This window comes from Theobroma cacao, chromosome 4 (genome assembly GCF_053813885.1).
Source record: "Theobroma cacao isolate CCN51 chromosome 4, ASM5381388v1, whole genome shotgun sequence".
In the NCBI taxonomy this organism is placed as follows: Eukaryota; Viridiplantae; Streptophyta; class Magnoliopsida; order Malvales; family Malvaceae; genus Theobroma; species Theobroma cacao.
Window position 1 is genome coordinate 19,095,421 of NC_142642.1, and position 9,510 is coordinate 19,104,930.

The following is a 9,510-nucleotide window of genomic DNA, read 5'->3' on the forward strand; positions in this document are numbered from 1 at the left end:
CTTCTTGAATCTCCAAAAGTTGTCTAACCTAATGTCTCTTAAAAATAACCTATTTATACTAACAAACTTAACCTATAGTTTCCTAAGTTGACTTATGATTTAATTGGGCTTAAAAGTGTAATGAGAGGCCCAATCATCAATTGTCAGTCATTAAAAGTTTCCATTCCCACTGTAGTACATCCATCCATATTCTAATGCAATTTTCTCTATCTTTAATGTAAAACTGGGTAAAGTGTATCCTTAAAAATTGTAGCTCTGTCTTTTAGCTTTCCAATGGCTTAAGAATCGTATCATTTGGAGTTTTGTAGTGCGACTATTATCACCAAAATACTGAAGCATATGCAAGCAAACTTTTGGGTCTTTCAACATTTACTTTCCAAAATTAAGCCAAATTCTCTTAGTTCTACAAAAATAAAAAAAACTAATAAATAATAACCAAATTAAAAAATGACATAAAATTAAAATAACTTATTTAAAAATAAACTAATTATAAAAACAACCAAAAATGACTAAATTATAATTAAAAATTGAGGACTTAGCTAATATTTAATACAAAATTGAACTAAAATAATTCTATGAAATAGAATTATCACATTACAAATCCGTTTGTAAGAATTCATGATCTAAAACCTTTGCATAAGGTTTAAATATTAAATCAAAGCATGGTGAACATAAAGCTTATTCATGGATGCATAACCCAAAGACAAGTATGGCACGTTTTGACATAAACCATGGTAAAGAGCTTGTTCCTTGATGTCACGACCCAAATTCCGGGCCATGACCGGCGCATGGGACCAATGGACACAGCCCACTAAGCCCAAGCAAGCCTATTTACATGATCTGTTCATTACTCCATCAAAATTACTAAAGTCATATTTCATAACTTTGAATCAAAATAATACTAAACATTGCCAACTCATAGTGGCATATCGATCAAGTATATATATATACATTGTCTATAACATGTATCTTAATAATTTACATCAGGGTTGTCTATACACCTCAAAGAGAAGACTCGATTTCCAGCGAAAAGACTCAGGGCAAATGTACAGCTACTGAATGCCGAGACACCTACCAATAGTCGAATCTATGAGGTCACCTCGACCTAATTATTGACTGCCTCTTGATCTGAAAACATGAAGTTGAAAATGGTGAGTATAAACCAAGTGAGTGAACAAGAAGGGAACAAGCAAACATTAAGGAATGTTTAACGAAATCATGACGCATTCATTTTTCAAAACAATGCAATTTGTTTTAGTTCTTATTAAAACCCCTCATGTAAACCCCACATGAGTAAATCACTATATGAAAAGGGTCCATGCTCAACAAAGGATTTGGAGAGTGAAAACTTTAATAGCATTCATGCGAAACAGGTCAAATAACTAGCTAAGGGTTTCTCACCAAACCTCCTTATTTTAAACTTAATTCATTTATTCCTTAATGTTGGAACTCCATGCTCAACTATGGTATCAATAAAAATGGAAAATAGGGTAGCAACCGAACCAAATGAGGAGCAAAACAAAAAGTTTTTCGCTACAACAAGATTCAATCTCACTGCAGCAAAATTTTGGTCACAAAACAAAAAGTTTCTCCCTGCAGCGAGATTTCTGGCTAGCCTTACCCCTCCAACCCGAGAGTTTCTCGCTGCAGCAAGAAACAGAGCAGTGAAAAAAAAAGTTTCCTTCCTTTCAAGAAAAAGCCATCCTGCTAACATGACAAAATCAACATAAAACACATAGAGGTTTCCAAAGTTCAACATGCCAATTTCATATGCATTTCAACCATAAACCATATACATGAGTTTTCATTCTCTAAACATATATACATATACATACATGGATAAATACCAATACCACTATCATCACATCCAGCTCATGTACATCCCCCCACATCCTGCACATAGTCGGAGTCATCATGTGCATCCCCTTACATCGTGTACAATCAGTGCCATAGTGTACATCCCCCCACATCGTGCATATAGCACTATCATCATCCATCTCCCTCACCACCACCATTACCGGCATGTGTATCCCCCCACATCGTGTACACACACGGTTATAATCATCACACAATATCAACCATCATGCAGAACATATATATATATCTATATATATAGCAACATAATGTAGTAGTGCATGAATCCATAACAACTGCATGTCACAACATAAAATCAATTTATCAAAGGCTTGTTCCCGAGGTACTTGTTTTTAAGGAAAGTTGGATAAAATCATTCAAGTACATTGTGCAAATAAGTTTACATTCCCAAAACAAATTTTGAAATGCAAGTTCACTCACTAGTATCTTGTTGAACCTTTAGTCGACTCTACTTCTCTAATTATCCCAATGGGGCGATGGGGCTTCATTGGAACCTATTATCACATTAGCATCACCATTAATTCAAGCCACATACTTATAAATTCTAAAAGCTTTCTCTTAGCTAGCTTTCAATGGCCATTTAAATGGCTATCTATTCTCACTACCCTTATCACTCTAAAGTGAATGAACAACCCCAACTACTAAATCACCCCCAAGTCTAACCACTAATCATTCTCAACACTAAAAATCAACTTTAGTTTACTACTCACCTTAATAGCTTTGTAACCTTGAAATTTTTTCCAATAATCCCTAGCCATTATAAGGGCTTTCTTTCTTTTTCTCTCTCTAAACACCTAACTAGTGAGAGAAAGTATGGAAGTGAGATTTTTCAAGGGTTTTAAAGTGAAAAAGTGAAAAAGCACTAGGGTTCTAGTCAAAAGGGCACAAAGGTATGAAAATTAGAGCTAGAGAGAGAAAGTTATGAAAGTTTCATATCAAGCTTCCATGGAGGATGGAAACAACGTGAGATGGAAGAAGAAGAAGGAGAAAAGCTACCGGAGAATGAAGAAGCTGCTGGAAGAACAAGATATTTATAGCCCATACTTATCCACTTCACTTAAATTAAGAAAATGCCCCTCCATAAATTAGCTTGTTCTTTTCTAATCATTTATGCAATCTTTTTACTCTTTTGACACTAGAAAAAGGTCCATAATGGTCTAGAAATGCTCGGGTTCATGAAAACTTAAAAATTCTAACTCGAGGTGAAAAAGATCATTTTGCCCCTATCGTGAAAATCATCAAAATTTTTGTTTCCTTGCCATTTTACCCATATTTTCATCATTCATTTATGCCTTAAGCCTACTTAGGCCTTAATATTGTTTAAAATCTTACTTTTATGGGCTTTGTCAAGCCCAGCTCGATGATATGTTTATTATGCCATTCCTACATAAGAATGCATATTTGCTTAGTTGGGTACCTCAAAAATCGTTAAAGGACGATAATGTACCAAATGATACAATTAAGTTGAATTAAGCCTCAAACTAGACCAAATAGAGATTTTAAGATGAAATTGAGAATTTTAAAACCCCAGAATGACTTAAAATGGTGATTTGGAGTTCGAGGATCGATTTGGAGTCAAATTAGAATTTTCATGACCTAGGGGCAAAATGGTCATTTTGCCACCTGAGGTTAAAATTGGAATGTTAGAAGACATTTTTGATCAAGATTGACTATTTAGAACATAATTTGAGTTTGAGAAGTGAAAAATTTTAATTCAGACATTTTTTCGAGCATAGGGGTAAAATAGTCATTTTGCCACCCTAAAGGCAAAATTGTAATTTTACACCACCCAACACTTATCCAACACATGGATTTTACCCAATATTATTGTAGATAATTGAGGAAATTTAAGTGGTGGAGAAAGATTGCTTAATGGGTAAGTATGACACATGGACCAATGGAATGGTGACATGTGCAAATTCTTAACCATTTATTATTTTCCTTATAAATTAGCACAAAATCAGCCTATTTCTCTTCATATGGCCGACCAAATGAAGAAAAGAAGAACAAAAACCCTAGGTGAAATAAATTCAAGGAAAATGTGTGAAAATTGAAGGAAACAAGTGACAAAATGTAAGATTTTTCAATTCTAACTTGTGATCTACCTTTGCCATACATTCTTTTGCATTTTCCATGGTTGAATCACATGATTTCATGATGGGTATCTTGCTGGCTGAACACTTAGAAAGAAGTTTTGATGCTTGATTTGGTTAGATTTCAATGTATTTTAGTGTTTTTCATTGATTGGTGATGTGTAGCATGAAAATCAAGCAAGAAAAATTCATGTTCTTCCATCACCCATCATTGGCCGAATTCTCCATGTGGAATATTGAGGATGATTTTGATTTTTTTTTTACGTGATTTGGTTAAGAATTAGTGATTTATGGTGTGAGAATCAAGTAGGAAAAATTATAGTGTTGATGCACCCACCATGGCCAAATTTTCCAAGAAAAAATGTGAGGATGATTTTGCTATATTTCAAGTTATTTAACTTGTGTTTGATGGTTTAGAGAATTAGAAGAAAACTGGAGTTAATTGGAGTTGAATTGGACGTATTGGCCAATTAATCGTGTGATAGATCGAATTAGGCCAATACTGTTTTATTTAGGTACTTAATTGAATTTATATTGAATACCGTATTTAGATAGTTACCCGAGTATTTCACATCCCATTTCATGCATTAGTATAGAGCCTGAATTGGTTTTATAATAATTTATCACAAATGTAGTAAATGGCTTATTGTGCATTATGACTAGATGGTGAGCATTCTGGCAAAAGTAAAGAAATAGTACCCGAGGATCAAGAATCGGAGTACTTAAAATTTGACTCCCGAAATAGTGAGTAACCTTACTATCGTCTTAATTATCTAAAGTAGTTTTTATCCGATTTTGTGATTTTATGGAAAATGAGTTTAAATGGTAAATCTTTACGTTTTATAAACAAAATGTGTTTAAATGAAATGATTTTATAAATTGTCTTGAGATTGAATTATGGTTTTTAAAATGGAGTAATTGGAGACTAATTGTTGTGTTATAAATCATGGTTTGAATTAAATGGCTTATGATAATATTGGCATGGATGGTTGAATTGGTATTTGTGTTGAAAATGTATGAACTGTTAATTTGCCTTGAGAGGCTGTAAAATAAAATAATTGCCATGTCATGCTATTGAATTTTTATTGTATGGTGGGTTATAAATTAGTCGTTACAGTGGACGGGTTTCGTGGACCAGCCTATTAGAGGGGCACGGTAACCCTATTATATTCATACCTTAGTATGAGAGGCGTGGATGGATAACTCCTGAGGTTAACACTTTAGAGTTCACTTCACGCCAAACCACCACGTGAGGGTGAACTCAGCCAACGCCAAGGAACGGCTATGTTTTCAAAATAAAAACATGATTTATGCGTACATAACTTTTTAATAGCCTTGGCGGACTCGGTTGGGATAGCCTTCGATCAAGGTATCCCTAATAACTGAGTATGAGAATGATTTTGGCAAGAGCCAAAGTTTTAAGAAATTCATAAGACATGTTGATTACTCGATTTATATGAATTGATTTTGTTTGGTTGAAACAAGTTGAAAGGTGAAGAATTACAGTATGTTAAACTATTTTATCTGTCTCCATTTACTCGGTTTTAGATATTTTAGATGGTATTTGTTTACTCACTGGGATTATATAATCTCACCACCCTCCTTTCCACCCATTTTAGGCTCAGAATAGACTGTAGATAGCTGATTGCATCGAGGCTACCTTGGATTTGCATCCTTCAAACTGTAGGTTCACAGTCTTCTTTACTTTTGGTTATTCAGGGGCCCACTGGTTATTGTAAATTAAATTAAATACTCTGGCTTAATGTAAGAGTATGTATGAATTTATTTTTCTTTTGCACTGCAAAAATTAATTACATATAATTCTAAAAATATTGTTTTATAAGAAAATAGAATATTTTATTGAATATTTCTTTTATTTTTTTTATTATATCCAAATAATCATAATTTCATTTTAAATGAAGGTTATAGACGTTTAAACTTATTTTTTATTATGAATTATGTGTTTTATAATTGCATACTACATTTTTAGCTAGTTTCGAAATTTTTAAGAAAAAATGACCAAAATGCCCTTATGAGAAAAAAATTATTTTTCTATTGTTTTGATTTGGAAATAGTTTATAATCTCTCAAAACATGATTTTAGTAACTAATACTCACAGGGGAAGCGAGAAAAACTTATGTTAAGCCTTGTGAGGTTTCGATTGACATTCCTGGTAATGAATGTCTATCGAGACGTCGTGACGGTTGTCACAGACTTGATGGAAGTTCCGAGTCGTGACAGGCTTACTAAGGAAATGATGAAATTACCCTTGATTAGGGATGTCGTGTCTATTACTAACTATGAGTCTATAAAGGTTAAGGTCTCACACTTGATTTCTAAAACCCTTTACATATATAGCTTATATAGTATATATAAAGCTAACTAAAATATCATGGCATTCACAATCGCCTATCATTTATATCAACTCATGCTTTCCACAATGACATTGAATAAATCATTGACAAGTTACTATACATATAACATTATATAGTATGGAATCTTTTGAAATAGACACCCTCTACTCACCTCACAATGGTGGGATGCTACTCTGTCATTGATTCGATGCGCCTTTAGCTAATTCGCTTGCTGGTCACCAATTATCCTCCTTGATTTACACCCACAGTAACTTTTCTATAATTTTCAATTTCCTGATAGCAAATTAAACCTAATATACTTAGTGAACGTCACCACAATTCGGCTCATATTTGCTGCTCTATATACCATATTCTTAGTTCTCTTTATTTTCAAGAATTCCTCGCAATATCCGACCTTTCTTATTATGTCTGCTTTCATGTTTATATTCAATTGTACACATATATGGGCAGTAACTTAATCAATGAATCTTTTATCTAAATTCACATTTTTCACCTTTATTATTCACAATAATCTAACATGCAATCTATAAACTTTCAACAAACCAAATCCAATATAACATAGCATACCCACATTGCATGCTTACCTTCCGATTTTACCCTGAATTCCACATGCAACTCAATAACTCCTCACATCTTCGGTCACCATTGTTGCCACAAGCACAAATAATCAATACACATTTCATTTTTCCTTTCCACTTATGATCTCAAGGTTAAAAACACTTACCCATCATTTGTCTTTCTTTAAATCACCATACTTCTAAGATTAACCCACATGTGTGCACCTGGTTCTTTGAATCCTTGAAGATCCTTGCTACCACAAGCATAATCTCATATCACAACCGGTTCATAAGGCATGCATTCAAGCAAATGATAGCTTTTACCTTCCTTACCCTTGAATCACTAAGCCGAACCACCAATATTTCCTTCAAGCTTCAACAATGGCGTATGGGAGAAAACCTTTCAGTTTTTCTCCAAGATCGAACTTGCTCCTATCTTTTCTTCTTTTTTCTTTCTTCTCTCTTCTCGGGTGAAGCTTTCAAAACCGATTCTCTTTCTTTTTCCTCTCAAAGGCATGGGTTTTCCCAAGCCTTTCCCCACCTTTCTCTTCTCTCTTTTATTCTTCAATTCCCATTGGACCAACTCATCACCCACTCAATTTTCATGCACAACTTATTCCCTTATTCATTGGCCCAATATTTATCCTCATTTATCTCCTCCATCCACCACCCCCACTACCTCATCCTTTCTTTCTTCATTCTTTATGTCATGCACTACCTCTGTCAAGCCCGACCTTATAAAATACTTGCCATGTCAGTCATGTGATTGACAATATGCTTGCATACTTGGAAAGCCCCGAAAAATCGTCAAAAGATGGTAGTGTACTGAATGCTACAACTAAATTGAATTAAGCCTTGAACTAGACCAAATAAAGATTTTAAGATGAAATTTAGAATTTTAAATTCTCAGAATGATTTAATATGGTGATTCGGAGTTCAAGAATCAATTTGGAGTCAAAATGGAATTTTCATTACCCAAGGGCAAAATGGTCATTTTGCCACCCAAGGTTAAAATGTGAGTGTTGGATGAAATTTTTGACTAAGATTGATCATTTGGAGTATATTTGAGTTTGAGGAGTGAAGAATTTTAATTTCGGCGTTTTTTTTAGGATAAGGGCAAAATAATCATTTTGCCACCTCAGGGGCAAAATTGTAATTTTACACCACCTAACACTTGTCATGCCCATGAATTTCAGCCATTAGCATTTTATATCATGGATAATTGAAGGGTTTTATGTGCTGGTGGAAGAAAGCTTAATTATTAAGTTTTTAAACATGGACCAATGGTATGGTGACAAGTGGCAAGCTTATATTTGTTTATAATTTACATTAAAAACCAGCACATAAACCCTCTCAACTCATTTCTCTTGGTCGGCCAAAGGAAGAAAAGGGAAGAAAAGAAGAAGAACAAAAACCTAGCTAAGAAATTCAAGAGAAATTCACAAAATTTTAAAGAATCAAGTGACAAAAGGTAAAATTCTTCAATTCTAGCTTGTGATCTACCTTTCCTATGCATTTTTTTTCATTTTCCATGGTTGAGAATCAAGTTTGCATGAGGATACCTTTTTTGGCCAGACATGGGGGGAGGAGTTTCAAACTTGTATTTGGTTAGATTTCAATATATTCTAGTGTTTTTAGTTAGTTAGTGATGTGTAGCATGAAAAGCAAACAAGAAAAATTCATTTTCTTCATCACCCTCCATTGGTTGAATCTTTCCTATGGTGTGTTGATGGTGGACTTAATTTTATTTCAAGTGATTTGGTTAGGAATTAATAATATATGGTGTAAAAATCAAGTGGGAAAAACCATAGTGTTTATGCACCCACCATGGCCGAATTTTTCTAAGAGAAAATGTGAGGATGATTTTACCATATTTCAAGTTATTTAATTTGTGTTTGATGATTTGGAGTTTTGGTAGAGAAATGGAGTTATTTGGAGTTAAATTGGACATATTGGCCAATTAATCGGGTGATAGATCGAATTAGGCCAATACCGTTTTATTTAGGTACACAATTGAATTTATGTAGAACACCATGTTTAGACGATGATCCGAACAATTCGCATTCCATTTCATGCATTCATATAGAGCCTAGATTAGTTTTATAACGGTTTAGCACCAATGTGGTAAATTGCTTGATTATGCATTATGTCTAGGTGGTGAATCCTCCGGTAAGGGCAAAGAAGTTGTACCCGAAGATCGGGACTAGGAGTACTTCGACTCCCGATATTGTGAGTAACCTTTTCATCATCTTGATTATTTGAAGTGAATTTTAATTCGTTTTTGTGATTTTATGAAAAATGTGATTAAATAAAATGATTTTATAAAATTGTCTTGAAATTGAATGATGGTTTTGAAAATAGAGTAATTAGAGACTACTTGCTATGTTATAAATTATGTTTTGAATTGAATGGCTTATGATAATCTGGTCATGAATGGCTAGATGGGTATTTGTGTTAAAAATGTATAAACTGTTGTTTACCTTGATAGGCTGGATAATGATAAAATTGCTATGTCATGCTGTTGAATTTTTATTGAATTGGTACTTCGACTCCCGATATTGTGAGTAATCTTTTCATCATCTTGATTATCTGAAGTGAATTTTAATTTGT